Genomic DNA, 17,177 nt, shown 5'->3' on the forward strand with positions numbered 1-17,177 from the left:
TTGAGTTGGTTTATGGTACCCAAGCCAGATTACCGGTAAATAACCTTCTTCCAGTGTATAAGTTTTTGCAGGATGAGGACATGGAAATATCTGAACCAATGGAGAATAGAATGATCCAAATTGTAGAAATGGAGGAGCTTAGGACTTCTGCCCATAAGAAAAATCAGAAGATCCAATTGCAGTCAAAGTATCTTTCTGATAAAAGAAAATCCTTAAGGAAGTTTCAAATTGATGACATGGTTCTTCAGTGGAACGCAAAAGGACAGGATAAAGGAAAGCATAAAAAATTTGAATCATTATGGATTGGCCCTTTTGTGGTTTGTGACCTGAATGGTAAGGATTCCTATTTTTTGAAGAAAATGAATGATGAAATGCAAGAATTTCCAATGCATGGACAATTCCTGAAGCATTATTTCTCTTAATGTCCATGCACGGTAGGTCCTTTGTTTGTATATATTTTGTTTTCTTTCCTACTTTCCTGGTTTTGGTCTGTGTTTTGGTCTGTTTCTCCAGAGTTTCTGAGTTTTCTTGTGTTGATCTTGCAATCAACCATCCCCAGTCAGAGCCGCTATTATCACTGTTTTAAAATTGGGTTCTTCTTTTCCCATAATTGGCTATGGTACCTTGAAATTTTTCCGAACGGGGTGTAGTCCCAAGTGCTTCAGCTTTATTCTAAACCTTAGGGGTTTAAGAGTTTTTAAGTTTTTAGACCTTATCTTTTTGTGTTAAACCCTCTAGTTTCTAATCTTCCATTACTTTATTCACTCATGTTATGGGTCGCGGGGTCGTAGGAAGTGTCCCCCCTTATTATTTACCTAGGCGGTTACATTGATTATTTGAAAATTTTATGCCTTGTATGCTTTCCTTCTAAAGTGTCGGGCCCAATAAATGCCGATCAACTTAAGAGATGATCTGATGATCGGCGTTATTTTGTAGGGGTAAGACGCTCACCCTTTAAGCCTGCGAAATAGCGAGAATGAACGAGGGCCGTGCATGTGTCATGACGGAGGAAGTAAAAGGTGTAGCTGTCAGAGGCAGTTGGAGCCCCGTGGTATTCTTTTGGCGTATTAAAAGGTAGCACGTGGCACAAGTCACCATAGTCAGCGGGTCAGGATTAAAGGTTCAAAAGTGGGCCCCAAAGATGAGTCGGGTCGTAGGTGGAGATGACCTGGCAGGTACAGCTATTAATAATTTATTGAGACCTCGTGGCTCCTTCCAGCAAATGACAGAATGACAAATCAGCTCCGAAAGTGATAAGGACGCCAGGTGTCCATGACGGGTCAGCGGGCCCACATTTTATGAGAGCCTTTTCAGAAGATTAAATACCGATCAACTTAAAAGGTGATCCAACGGCCCGCGCTATTTCGCAAGGGTAAAGTGCTCACTCCTTATGCCCAAGAAATAGCGAGAATGAATAAGAACCATCCACGTGTCATGATGACACGCGGTCTAAAAGGAAAATGTGGGTCCCTATAGTTCCCTTCTGGCAAATAAGAAAATGACAAATCAGCTCCGCGAGTGATAAGGATGCCATGTGTTCATGACGAGTCCACAGGCCCACCACCCCTGAAAGCCTTTTCAAAAGATTAAATGCCGATCAACTGTAGAGATGATCCGATGGTTAGCGCTATTTCGCAAGGGTAAAATGCTCACCCTTTAAGCCCGCAAAATAGCGAGAGTTAATATGAGCCGTCCACGTGTTGTGATGATGACATGAGAGGTAGACCTGTTGAGATGAAAGTGGGGCCCCTCATGGTTTCTTTTGGCGAATGACAAAGCGGCGAATCAGTGCTGCAGGTGACTAGATACCAGGTGTTAGTGATGAGTCAGTGGGCCCACCATTCCTAAGAACCTTTTTAAAAGGATTAATTAGTGATCAACTTGAGGGATGATCCAACGGCCCATGCTATTTCGCAAGGGTAAAATGCTCACTCTTTAAGCCCGCAAAATATCGAGAATTAACGAGGGCCGTCCACGTGTCAAGATGATGACATGGTCAAAAAAGAAAATGTGGGCCCGTCACAGTATAAAGAGAGACACGCAGTCAGAATCAAGTGGAATGTAAAGGGATTTTTAAGGCCAATGGTTGGGTGTCACGTGGTATGATGTAGCCAATAGAAAAATGGGACCCAGACTAAAGACAAAGCCATCAAAAAATGAAAAGGTAACAGTTAGACACTTGCTGGAAGGTTGCGACCCATTGGAGCTAAAATATGAATTCTCGTATGAATTCGATTTTGAAGGGACGGCCGAAGCATGCAGAATCAATGTTATAGCTAAGGCCCAGAGTACAAGTATTTGATTTCCTAACAACCAAGTGAAGATATCTTTTAAAAGATTTTGCAGAAGAGCAACGCAGAGTTATCCTTTTCAGATACAGAGCAAGTGGTTCAGTTGCAGAGTGAATTCCTTCAAGCAAGCATCAGGTTCTCTCATGTTTTGAAGCAATTCTTGTGTGGTGTTTTAGATAAAATCATTCTCGTATTGCAGGATTGTTTAAGAGTATGTTCATTTTCTTACATTTTCAAAATGGCTCCTAAAAGGGAATTTTCCGGTAAGGTTGATTATTTAGAAAGAAGTGTATGTGATGATTTTTTAGAACAGTTGACGTTGTCAACTAACCAGGCATCAAAGGCCAAAGAGTTAGTGCCCAGGGCTCCCCATCTGAAGATAGGAGAAGGATTGTATGACAAAGGTAATTGGTTGAGAGACCCACGGGTTGGACTGTCTGGGTTGGGGCTGTTTAGAGTCAGATTTGGAATGAGGAATTCTCCTGCTCCTCAAAACAGTATTTGGGAACTAGATGTTGGAAAATTAGTAGTCCCAGGGGTATTCATGGATACAGACTTGCTAACCCAAATGGTATTAAACTATGATTCAGTCACAAGATGCATCCGGGATGTAAATGGGAAAACCCTTGTGAAAATCAATGCAGAAGAATTAAGAATAGCATTTGGGCTCAATGAGTTCACAAACTTCCTGGAACCCATAAATTTCACACAATTAGCCCAAGTATACAGTGCACAGAGGAGTCATCTTAGGAATGGGCCTCTTAAAGAACTTTTTCTGAAAATAGGAGGGTTAGCAGTTGTAGGGCCCAACACACAAAAGCCTTTTTCATTGAGTATGTTTACCTTGAGGGCTAAAGGAATGTATTGGGCGCTTTGCCAAGTTCTAGGAGAGGATGCTGAAGCAAATATGCCAAATCATTACTTGTTAATGATTGTTTAGATTTTGAATCCTTCTCTTGCTATCACATTTGATTATGCTTCTTACATTGCCGATGCTATCCATGGAGGGTTGATAGGAATAAAAAATGGAAAGGTGGATAGGCCATTCGGATGGTATTCACTCTTAATGCACATTTTTCTCTTCAAAGGTGGTGATTATTTTGCTAGTGGAATGGACCTAGTTAAAGAGAAGGAAGGAGAGAAAATGCCAGTACAATTGTGGAGTACTGTGTTGTCATGGGAGAGAGAGGATGCTAGTTTCCTAAAGTTCGATAAATATTTTGCATCTAAAATAAGGACTCTCCTTTGCTCTGATAACCCAAGAGTCCCCAAGGTTCTTCTGGAATTCCTAAGGCCAAAAGAATGCACAGAGAACATCAAAATTGTTCATAACTGGGGTGACATGTACTTATATCCAGTCTCCACGGTTTTCAGAGTTTTTGGTTTTAGGGGTACCCCATTTTTGTTACCTTACTAGGTCCCTCTCAAAGTGGGAATAGTTGAGATCCTTAGACAAATTGGTGGCCTACAAGAGGCAGAGTTAACAGGCAGAGGTAAAGGGACCATTTTCCCTACAGCTACCATAGCCTACCAATTCGTAATTACAAAGGGAGGCTGGAATTGTTTTGAGGATTTCCTCAAACCCTACCATTTATCCACTGCAGTGTCCAGATGTGCTGATCCAGAGGACTTCTTCAATGGTGTGTTCAGGAAGAAGGTAGCATGCAGAGGTAGGCCTCATCAATTCCAATTTCCTGAAGACCTCATCAGAAATGAATTTGATTTGGATGAGCAGGAATTGAGGAAAGAAAAGTGGGTGGCTTACAAGAAAGCCTTGGATTTTGTGCATCAATTTGATGCTAGCTATGACCCATTGTCTAGCTTCTTCCCATTGGAAGAAAAAATAAAATTTTGATTGTTTGCTTTGAAGATGTAATGCAAACACTGAAGGAGAAGAGGGAAGCCGTGATTAAGAGTAACCCTGAAAAGGCTAGAATGATCTTGGGCAAGTCAGCTTCCACCAAAGCAATCCCTCTTGGTGACTACACCCTGCATAAGAAATCAGGTTACAGTGTGCTGGTGCCTACAACAGGGGAGCCCTCTTCATCCAAAGGAAAGAGGAAAGTACAAGATTTCATTGACATCCAAGACAGTCCAAAGAAGAAAAGGGTGGGGAAGGAAGTGCAATCAGATACACCCTTGTATTCCCCATCCCAATCCCCCATCCACATAGGAGATAAACAAGCAGCAGCTGCACACCTCTTGTAGTTGGGCAGCTTGGGGGAGATTGCATACACTTATGATGAAGTGGAAGAAGGGATGCTAGAAGAGCCCATTGAAGCTGAAATGGACATTACCTCAACTGAACTTAAAGACCAAGAGTGGGATCCTAAGATAAAAAAGGCAAGTAGTGCCTTTTTAGCTGATGACAACTTTGTCACATCTGAAGCATTCATGCAATTCATTTGGAAGCAGCATATAGATAGATATAATGCTAGATGTGAGACAAGAAAGGCAGAGCAGCCCAACAAAGATCCAGCCTCAGTGGAGGAAGAAATAAAATAGGAGATGATGGAAGAATTCAAAACCATCACTCCTGAACAAGGAAGAGATCTAGTAGCACAAGCTAGAGTGCTCATCTTGCCAGAATGGAATATTGCTGATGCTCTAGTGCTGGATGCAGTAAGAAAAGAAACTAAACCCATGGAAGGGGTTACATTCGGTAAGGATAATGCTGCACTAGTCATGTGGTCCCTTAAGAGAAATGAGGGAAAAAGGGGCAAAGACACTCCAGGGTCAAGTCACCCTTGTGGATTGATGGTAAAAAGAGTGCAGAGTATAGGGGTAGTAGAGGCTGCTAGCACTGTGCTAGAAACTGCAAAATTCAGTGTTGCAGTGGCTGAGAAGGAAGCCAAAGAAAAGGAGGCCCTCCAAATTAAGTTGGAAATAGTTTTGAATGCCTACAACAGTGCCAAGGAAGAGGTAAGAGGTAAAGATAACATCATTGCCAAATTGCAGAGCCAGCTGATGGGACAACACCAACAAGGTGAGTCTTCAACATTGATGATTTCCTCTTCTCCTGCAAGACCTCCACCTACTAGCCCCATTATTGAACTTCCACCATCTCCTACACCTTCTAGCTCCCAAATGATTGAAATTACTCCCCAAGAACTAGAGAACCTGAAGCAGGCTCAGGCCTTTTATGCGGGGAAATATGAGGAGAAAGTAAAGGCCACAATCTCTAGTTTTGTAGATACAATAAATGCCTCATTGCTTTACAACAATGTGGGAAAAATCATGGAAATATGGAATGAACTGAGGAGAGATAAGGCCATTTTGACACCCATTTTTGACAGATGGAGGCCTAGGGAGCAAGATCTAGAGTTCATGTGTGTATCTTGTGATGAAGCAAGGGCCAACCCCATTATCAAGTCTACCTCTGATGTCGCTAAAGTTTTAATGCAATTGGCAGCAGATGTAGATAATGTGGATAGGAAGGTCAATCTATGTAAGAAGGAATACACTGATCAAATTTTTGAGTTGCTCCCAGGAATTTTTGCCAATCCGGATCAGCTAAAAGATAAGCAAATATGGCTCAAAGAGATAGAAGTCAAATTGTCAGTAAGGGTTAAGAGAATCATTGATCTTGATGATACCTCTTTCTTTGTTATAACAATACAGGAAATAGAAAGAATTAAATCACATTATGGTTTTCTTAACTCAGAAGTCAACAAACTGAGAAATTCTTGGAAAAGGTTGACTAAAATTAAAAATGATGTGATTAATTTTTCATGGCCGACAGAAGAGACATATAATGAGTGGGGAGTTAAATATTCCACCCATGATCTGGAGTAGTTGGAGAGCACCCCTAAAAAGCCAGAAGAGGTTGCAACCGAACAACATGTTGAACAGACTGCAGAGGCTGAAAAGAGTGCATAACTGTTTTACGTAAAAATTGTAACCTCTTCAATTTTTGAAATAATTGTAACAAACTCTCCTCAAGAAGTCCAAAGCTTTGTGCATCCATGTTGTTATAAATGGATACTAGGACTAGAGGGAAAGAGATCACAAAATTTTGTAAGAAAACGCTGCAGAAATATTATCTGAGCTTTTCCAAAGTTTAATGGAGAATCAGAATTTCTTGTAACATCTCTTCAAATGAATATCAATATACAGGCCATCGGTTTTGAAAAGGCTTTGTGTTGTCTTCAAGTTTGTTCACAAATTTATTTACTGTTTTCATTCTGAATAATCCAGGATTTTTCTGTTTGAATGGAATTGCAAAGCAATCTCAGTATAAGCGTTTGTTAGCTTTTCTCTTTAGGAGGGAAATTAAATACGCGGGATCACTCATACCAGTAAATTCTTTGGAAGGAACTTTGAATTTTGAGGACCATAGCTTAGCTTGAAATGATTAAATTCTTGTATGTGTCAGGCATATGCAAGGATTAGTGGAAACCAAATTGATGGGAAGTATAAAGATATATTGTTTCAGGAGTTTTATTTGAGTTTAGGTGACTCTGTAACCTTGGATAAAGCACTGGTATTAATCGAACTTGTTTATTGCATGCTTTGTTGATCAAAATGCTAAAGTTAAGTATCGTTCCATTCTTTGTTTTCGTTTGATTTCAAGGTGAACAAATCCACTAGTTTTCTAGACTGGTTTGCTGTGGGTTTATTGTTTAAAAGTGTGAAGTTAGTTCACAAAGGTATACCCACCTGGGCTCCAAGGAAGCCCAAAGTGTAGAAGGTTTAATCAAACCTTGTCATATGTTGTCTCTGAGATTTCTTTATCTTTGATGTCTCCTCTACACCCAGTTTAGATCATATTACTTTAAGGACATTAAAGGGAATCAGATTTTGAGGACAACACAATGAACACTAAGAGGGTGGGTGAATCAGTGTTTTGCAATTCACAAATTTATTAAACTAATATCAACCACCAAACCATAACACCAAGATTTTTACATGGAAACCTAGAAAGGGAAAAACCACCATGGGATTTGAACCCACAATATTATTATACTTTGATCAGGAATATGATAATATTACAAAAAGGGGAATACACTTGCATTCAAGGACACTACCAAGAGTTCACTTCTCAAATACAAAAGAGGGCTACAACTTAGAGGACTCGCTATCCTACAAATGACTACAAAAGATTACAATAGTGTCTGAAGTGAAGAATAACATCTACTAATGCCAAATAGCATTTTTGGTTAAGCTCAAGATTTCTTCTACCACTGATCTATCTCGCTACTCTGTTCTGCTACTCTATCATATACCAAAGCACTATAACCTTCAATCACATTCACAAAACTTTTCGCATTCACTCATACAGTTTTCTCACACTCATACCATAACACAAAGTTCTCAATTGAATTGGTCTTATATATTTGCATTAACAAATGTCGGCTTCCAAAAACCGCATAACACGCAACATGAAATATGTAACCAACAAGTTGGCTCAATTCATCCACAAATCTATATGTAAACCTAGGAAAGATGATAACAAGCTTCACCCATATCATCTCAATCTCCTCGAACTCAAAACCAATCACCAAAATCATCCCAAATATTTTGGATCACATGTTACACAAAAATAGATTTGTTCTTCTTGAATCATTGGATACCAGACCTTCAATCTCACTCATGAATCAACATTGAATATCAAGATTATGGAATAATCTATCTTGAACGTCGAATCATCTACCTCTATTACCACAACCAGAGATACACAACCAAAATCAAGATCTACACATTGTACTCATATTGTGCCATACATTGTATTCCACCTTCCAGACTTATGCCTAACGATAATATAACTTTAGGTAAATTAAATCTACATGTACGAGTTATGATTTTTGAATTGAGTTTCCATCAATGATAACTCCTAAACATCTCTCATACATTAATATTCACCGAAACAGTGTCTCTTGCCAATAGGTACATCTTCAATCTTCTTAGTAGATTAGAATACAACTTCCTTCTTGACAATGATATGATCCTCAAACCTTGATATATCAAAGGAAGAGAGCGATCCATAGAGCTGATCCAGGGTATATGTATCCATGTTATGACCTTCTTGAATAGCATATAACTTAGGTTTATAAGATCTAGGAAATTTCCTCATTACTTTTCTCACAACTTTAGTTTCTCCCAGTGTTCCACTAACACCTCTTCTTGCACTTACTATCTCATTCACTTGGTGTAGGTAACCGTCAATGATCTCATCTTTAGACATCCTCACTATCTCAAATTTATACCTTAGATATGCATCTTGACTTTCTTGTTCTTCATATCTCCTTCATAAATATTGCTCAACTTATCCCAAATTTTCTTTGTAGATTTGCAACCCATGACCTTCAAGAACTCTAAGTCACTCAAACTACTAACAATTGCATTTCTTTCCTTGGCATTATTCTCATGTTCATTAATGTCAATAAAAGTAGAGAGACCACAAATCAAAGTAGTATAACTAGTGCTAATAATATCCCATATTCCAAGTGATAGAGAATTCAAATAATATTTCATTTGTGTCTTCCAAAAGAAATAATTTGTACCATAAACTTTGGTACTTTGTAACTATCCTCCTACACTATCCCAGAGATTCCTCAAGCAGTCAAGCTTTACTTAGAGGAACCTCACTTTAATACCAATGCTTAACACACCACAAGACTATGAGTGGGGGTAAACTAGTCTTATCCAAATCCTTTTAAACTTCTTTAGTCATAAAAACTTATTAATTATTATTAACCAACTAAACATCAATGAAAGATGAAACAATAAACAATAAACATATGAACACCAAAATTTTATGTGGAAAACCTAATGTGGGAAAAAACATAGTGAGAATCACACTCACAATATAAATGATTGAATACAATGTTTTAGGAACAAAGTGATCAATTCTCAAAAATGTTATTTTAAAAGTTGTGTATTTTGTTAATCAATTTGTTTGGTGGTCGACTATATACTTGCATGCTTACTTATTTTTCTCTTGTAATTAACTAATTAGGAGATATATTAGAAATAATATTTTGTATTGAATGCACTACTTCAAAGGCTAAAATTGATGAAGAAATGACTGTTTATTTAGACTCCATTGTTATATTATTGTCCTACCTTTTTGGATTTTGTTTCAGATCTCTTGGACTATTGTTTCATGAGGTGGAACCGTCAAACACATTTCTCAATGACGTAGAACTCCTGATTGCATTTCTAATGTTTTCAGCTAGGCGATGCAATTATTTTCTTCAATTGACTTAATTGGTTGCGTATGAAACTCTCATTTTCACCAATGATGAATTAAAGCATTACAATTAATACATCGAGTTCTCTCTAGTTTCTTTAGCAACCATTATCCATCTAGGTGAGTAACTCTATAATTTGAAATTCAAATAAAGATATGACTATATATCCACCTGTTCTTGGGTAGAAACTATTTAGTTAGTCAGTCATCAGTTTGTAGAGTCTTGTCAATTTCTTTTATAATTTCCAAACCTTGTTTTAGTCCCTTCTGGGAGCCAATTTGAATGCAAGCTAGAAGTTGATCTAAATATTGGTGTTAAAAGATCCCACCAGAGGAAAACCAAGGTCCGCTCAACCAAAGGGAGGTGATCTTGTGTTATTTCTTATTGTATATGTCCATTCTCTATTTATTATTTAGTTATCTTTCTTTCAGCAAGCTTCATATTTAGTATGAGAAATAAAAAAATCATTTCTAGTCAGTAGCTATCATTTACAAATTATTTCTAGTTCAATAGTGTTTAAAGTTAATTGATTCTTTCACAAATGTTTATAATTAATATTTCATCAAGCTAGTTTAGATTCTCAAAATAGTTTAATTGATAATTTCATGTTACTTTATGATTTTAACAATAAATGACAATGGTGAGGGAAGTAGAGATTAGATAGAATCTTTATTGAATTGATTCATGGGATTTAGGTTTGTACTTTGAATGTTCTTTAGAGTGGTTTTTTAATTATTGCAAGCGTAATGTAGGTTTCATTTTCAACAAAGTAGAATAGAATTTGAAATTTATGTGTTGTAGATTAAAATTAATCTTAGTCATAGTTGTAGGATTCCATGATTCGATCTTGATCAAGTTATGCCTGGATTGAACTAAAATCACCAAAGTCTCTTTTTGGATCAATTAAGCATTCTATTTTTAATTTATGTTAGTATTGAATAGCACTGTTAACTTAGGACTTAGCTTTCAGTAGTAGTTTCCAAGATTAAGCATTCTAGTTTTAATCTATGTTAGTATTGAATAACACTGTTAGCTTAGGACTTAGCTTTCAGTAATAGTTTCCAAGAGCTCTTAACAGAGCATGATTGAAGTGTGAGTCACTATTTTTAGTACAAAACCCCCCAAATTGGAAATATCCTTATCACATTCAACTTTAAGACACACCCAGTTCAATAATTGAAAGATCAAATGATGTGAGTTGTGACATCAACTACCTTGCCCATCACAAGACAAGGGAAGCTCACTAATCCTTATTTGGACTTGTAGGATAGGGAATGAAACCTTAGGGAAAGATACAATGGACTTGCATTACTGAGGTACATGATCCTAACGCAAGATATAGATCTACCAAGCTACCAAAAGGACTCAATACCTTATGTCAAGCATTGAGAAAAGATGAATTGAATCTGAGTAGGATTTCCTTATCATAAATACATCACAAGTTGATATTCACACTTCTTTCTTGAACACACGTTCTTCTACATCATCCTCAACCAACCCACACCTCAATTCAAACATCTACACATCTATATAGATCAACTTATTCACCAACACACTCAATTAGGGCGACCATAGACAAAAATGAATTACACAAATTCAGCCACCATGAAGTATTTCACTAAATGTGGTCCACTCTAGTAGATAAAGGGGACTACAATACATCACAACATGTCTTCCTAAGTTTATTATAACAAAATTCACACACCAACACCTCCTCCAAAGTCAACATCAAATATAACATGTAGATAAACAATAAAGCACATTAACCAATCAGACCACAAACACTTTCTAATGCAAATAGCTTAATAGGTATCTTCACATGCCATGGTAAGACTCATATCAACACTTTAACTCAACCTCCAATCCATATCTAGACCAAAAGAGTATGATCCAAATAAGACAAACCAACTAAGTCTGCTAGAGATCAATACAATAGATAATGCCAAACAACAATACATCATAACTTCAGTTGCAGAGAAAAACAACACTTGAATTTTGAAATAATAAACACTACATGAGAAATATGAACATGTCGTCCAAGACAAAAAAACTTGAACTAAAACTGTAGAACAATGTAGAGCATTCTATGGACTAGTCTTGACAAACAACCTCACTATCAACAAACTACCACAACCAACTTCAAAATTTGAAAAACTAAGGACCTAAAAATATAATAGTGCAACATCCATAGAATATAGTCATTAAATCCAAAAATTCAAGCCACCATCTTCAAAAGTGGAGGAATTTAGAGCATTCTCCCATAAGGACTAAAAATATTTTGTCTTGCATATTTTAACTTCCTTTATTATCACCTTTCAAAAACACCACATACTCACTCAATATCACCACTAGACATCATAACAACATCTAAACACTCATGTGCATACCATACATACCAAAAAATAATTAGATCAACATTAATGACCACAACTGTACTAAGAACACAACTGAGCAACTACAAGTTCTTCTTTACCTTTGTCATTAATACACACAAGTGTGACATCAATGACAACACCATGCAAACTGCAACTATAGATGCCTATAATAATCCTTTAATTAAATAAATAAATATTATTTATTTAAATATTTTTTTCTAATATCTTGGAGGCCCCTATTTATCATCTCTCATAAAGACAAGATTGAAAAGAACCCCTTAAAGTGTTACACTTTTGATTTGAAGAAGATTCCAAGTCTGGGATTGAGTTTGCTACCATTGGAGATTGACCTTAGGATTAGCCTGTGCTTCTGGCATGTCTTCTTTTTTGACAAGACCGGTGGAAATTTGGACTTTGAGGATCATGGGCCATACCCTTGTTATCATTAATCACACAACAACCGTTATGCCTTCTTTTCTCATTTTTTTTCTTGCCACAATGATCATGAAACAATTATATTTGGTCACATTTGATATCCAAAAACAAATTTAGAAATGGACACACATTAGGCAAAAAAAATTCACCAGAAACATTTTTTTGAAACATCTCCTCACATTTGTGGAACTTTCAATCACATCTCTGAGACATCTTGTCATGTCTATGGCACATCCTGTTGTATTTTTTATATCTATTGTCATGTTCGTTTTGTGCAAAAATACATATATGGACATTAGTATTATGTATTTAGATATTAAAAACACATTTGTGGCATATATGATCAATGTCCTTGGTATCTTTTCATGTATTTGATTAAAGATATTGAAAGAGCTTCGCAACTGAATCCCTAGGATTCCTAGTCAATCAATCATCAGGTCACCATTGTTACCTTTCCATTTTAGTTCTTTCAAACCCTCATTCATCCAAAACACCAATCTTGCCAATGTTAAAAGTTGTCTTCTTGTCCTCACTATCTTGCATCAAACTTTGATATCACTAAGTGGTCTCTTGATTAGATCTATCATGTTCAACTAGGGCAGCATTATAGGCTCTTGAGTTAGGATACCTTCCCTTGGAATTTTTCATCTCCGAAGAAGTCATATCTTGCTTGAGTTATTGATTCATGGATATCTATCATAATCCTAATCCTATCATCATTTGGAATCTCATTTTAGGACCTTTGCAAGGCAAACTCCCAACTTTTAGTCATTGTCATATCTTTGCCTCATCATTCTCCCTTGGTCATATTTCCATTTACCCAAGTCAGACTTGTCCCTTATATGGTTGGAACTAGATCCCACATACTCAAAAGAGAAGCATAGGGAGCTTAAATATCTCAAGACATGGATACTTAAACTTATGATGAATAAGAGTTTTACAATACAAAGAATTTCAAAAACCATAGTAGTGAGAAAGACTCAGATGATGAGTCTTCAACCTCAGTAGAGCTTCAATATTATTGTCCACCTCAAAATTCAAAGTTGCTCAAGATAATTTTATGCAAGGATCCACAATATTCTTTCTTAATGCTTGCTCAAGATGGTGTCAATTTACCTCCTAATTTTGATGTGTCTCAACTATTGGAGGTCAACCAAGATGGTGTCAATGCTAGTGGAAATAGACATAGAGATATCCAAGTGTCTGAGTCACCTTCATCCCTTTTACAAAAACTAGACGTTCATATCCAAATGTGTACTTGGAAAAACCATAAGCAATATCATACCAATGACCTTCATATTCAAATAACTACCAATACACATATTAATTGCCAACACTTTAAGATCAATATCAGGATACAAATCAAGGTCATACTCATGGTCATACTTACACTAAACAACCTCGTGTTTCATTTGAGGAGCACCACCATGGTCATATCCAAGGTCAACGTCAAGATACCAACCAAGGTCATGGTCATGATCCCACTAGACAACCTCATATTTTTATTTAATGATCACAACCAAGCTAATGTTTTTAATACCCATCATACTCATGTTCATGATGCTCAAACTCATTCAAGGCTCTATAATCAATACTAAGGTCATATCCTAAGTGGTCAATATGACAATTACATTCCTCCTCCACCACCTCCAAAAGACCCATATAGTTGCATTCCTCCACCCAAGACCCAATATCCTAGTTATGTACCTCCTCTTAGTAGTCATTACAACACCTTCATTCCCCCTCCTCCTCCACCTGGTGGCTCAAGCATAGGGATAAATCAAAGGAACACAACACCTCCTAATGATGATTTAAAACAAGTGAAGGAATTACAACAAAAAATGACTAGTATGCGTACTTTCTTTAAGAACTACATGCTTCAGGACATTTTTCCTTATCCTTTTGATATAGATATACCCATACCACCCTTTCCCCCTAATTTTATGTGCCTAAATTTGACAAGTACAAGGGAAAGGGTGATCCTAAGAACCATACTAGAGAGTTCTTTAGTTCTTGTATATAATTTTCTCATGAGGATTCCTACCTAATGCATCTTTTCCCTCATAGTCTAGGGGGGCAAGCTATGGAGTGGTTTTCATGATCACCTCTTGGGATTAGTTCATGGGGTGACTTGGCTAAGAAATTCATTCAAAACTTCGCCTACGACACTTAATAGGATGTCTCAGTGACAACTTTATATACCACCAAAAACATAATGAGGAATATTTTTCATCATTTTAACAAAGATGGCAAAGTTTGGCTAGTTGATGCTCATGTCATGTTGCAAAAATAAATTGGTTGAGGTGTTCACATTAAACCTAAATTATGAAATTGGGTATGAAATTTGCAAATTATGCTTGACCACATTTCAAGAAGTTGTTGATAAATGCTTGTCTATTGTAAAGGTCCTTCTCGAACAATTTCTCATCAATATTTTTAAAGACGACAAATATGATTCTAATACAAAGGAAAAGCCTCACTTTTAGAACAAGAATAAGAATACAATAAATGATGGGGTTATGGATGCAAGCATGGCAAAATCTCTGGTAAGTTTTCCTAAAACTAATTCATCAAGAAATTAAGTAAATACCCAAAGGGAAACAAGGCCTATGACACAAAGGAAATACACACCTTTGGGAGAACCAATTGAGTCATAATTGTAAAATTTGGTTGCTAATAAGCATATCACTTTACCAAAAATGACCTTTTGAGCCAAGGGTTAAGCCATCATGGTGGAATGACAATAAATTTTGTGAGTACCATATAATAAAAATGCACAATACTAGCAATTGTCATAAGCTTAAGAATCTCATTCAAGACCTTATTGAAAGTGGTGTGGTAGAAGTTGAGGGTCATCCATCAAATGAAGAACATGTGTTGTTTAAGGATCCTTTCCCTAAATATGATAAATGAAAATATTCCAATACTATTTCTAATGCAAACACCAATTATGCCAATGTCTCTTACGAGTATAAAATTTACCATTTTCTGAGATGGACCATCATGTTTCTACTATAACTATCAAAGATGAAACCCATGAATGTAATGTAACAAATCGTCAGAATAAAGTTACCCTACAAGGTACAGTGTCAAAAACTACTTCATATTCTAATCAGTATGACCTTATTGAGAATCTTTCAAAGACACTAGCACATATATCCATTTTTGAGCTTTTACATATATCCCCTTCACATAAGGCTATCCTAGATAAAACATTGCAAGAAACTTATGTACCTATCGACCTAAATGTGGATAAATTTTAAGCCATGTCAAGACACTTATATTCACCCCATCACCTTACCTTTACTAAACAAGATGATTCGTATCCCCAACAACTTCACAATTCACCCCTCCTTATTGAATTTTTTGTCCATAAACATCGAATGAAGAGAGTACTTATAGATGGAGGAGCAAGTCTGAACATTTGTACCTTGAAAGTAATTCTAGAATTGGGATTCTCTAAAGAGGCTATAGATTGAAAAAAAAAGATAATCAAATCTTATGATGATGAAGAGAACTCATCCAAAGCAATAGTCACCTTACCAATCATAATTCGGATAGTCTAGTAAAAAATATGGTTTACCAAGATTTAGAGCTTGATCGAGCACCTATAACATACTCTTGGTTTGTCCTTCGATCCATGCTATGCAATTAATTCATTCCACACAATGACATAGAATTTATCATTATCGCTGATCCAAATCCATATCTCTATTGCAAAAACATTTTTCATAAGTTCAAAGCTATGATTCCTATAAATCAAGAAGCTAGTCCGTCTTCATCTTATATTGATCCTACAACAATAAAAGCTTCTACTGCCAAGAAACCTAATATCAAGGCTAAAGTCACATATAAAGGAATGGGATAATATATTTTACGACAATAGATGTATCTCAAACAAATTATGGACTCCACTAAGACTTATGGAAGACTACAATCATCAAAACCTAGACAATAGTTACTATTAAATGGGATCCCACAACCTTTACTAGATGAACATAAATGAAAGATGAAGAACTTTTTTAAATTTTATTTAAGGATTCCAAAGGAACAACCAAATCAAGAGAATATTAAGATACCTACTGAAAATTCTAGAAACAGCTTCAAATTCCTACAAAAAATGAGATATGATGGTAAAGGTCTTCTTGGCTTGCCAAAACAAGGAATTGTGGAACATATCCAAACTAAATTAGTACCCAATAAACTAAGGGCCAAATGAATAGGATAGAACCTTTGAGATTGTGTTCTCCCTCCAATTCCACTAATGATATTGTACTTGAAGCACATCATCTATCAACAAATTCCAATGAACGGGAATGGGGCTCAGATATGTCATCAAGTGCCTATGATCTTGAGGAAAATTTCAAAGAGTTGGTCAATCCTATTTTTGAAGAAAAGTTTAGATTTGGACAAACATTAGTCATGCCAAGAACAAATCAAAATGATTCAACACCCCAAGATAAGCATGCTAGCGACAAGGCATGGATAATTTTTTTAGGATCTTAAACCCTCTAGGTCTCAAAGTTCAATGTCTAAACCAAAAAAGGTGATAACTCCTGATACTAAGCATCCTTCTAGGAGTTTTGGTTAACCTACCTCCACAATTAAAACTAATGACAAGAGTACCAATGATGACCTTGATGACATTATTGACATATATGAAGACTTTGTTAGGAACCTGAAGGACAACTGAGAGGGGTGGGTGAATCAGTTGTCAATGAATTTCAACCCAATTATAAATTACTTCAACTTAATACTTAATACTGGTAAACCAATCTTAATGCCAGTTAAACATATTAAACAGTGAATATCAATACCGGTGAAACTTAATGCATGAAACAAAAAGAGAAACATCCACAACACATAACACATAGATTTTTGAC

This window comes from Cryptomeria japonica, unplaced genomic scaffold (assembly GCF_030272615.1).
Source record: "Cryptomeria japonica unplaced genomic scaffold, Sugi_1.0 HiC_scaffold_14, whole genome shotgun sequence".
Taxonomy (NCBI): domain Eukaryota; kingdom Viridiplantae; phylum Streptophyta; class Pinopsida; order Cupressales; family Cupressaceae; genus Cryptomeria; species Cryptomeria japonica.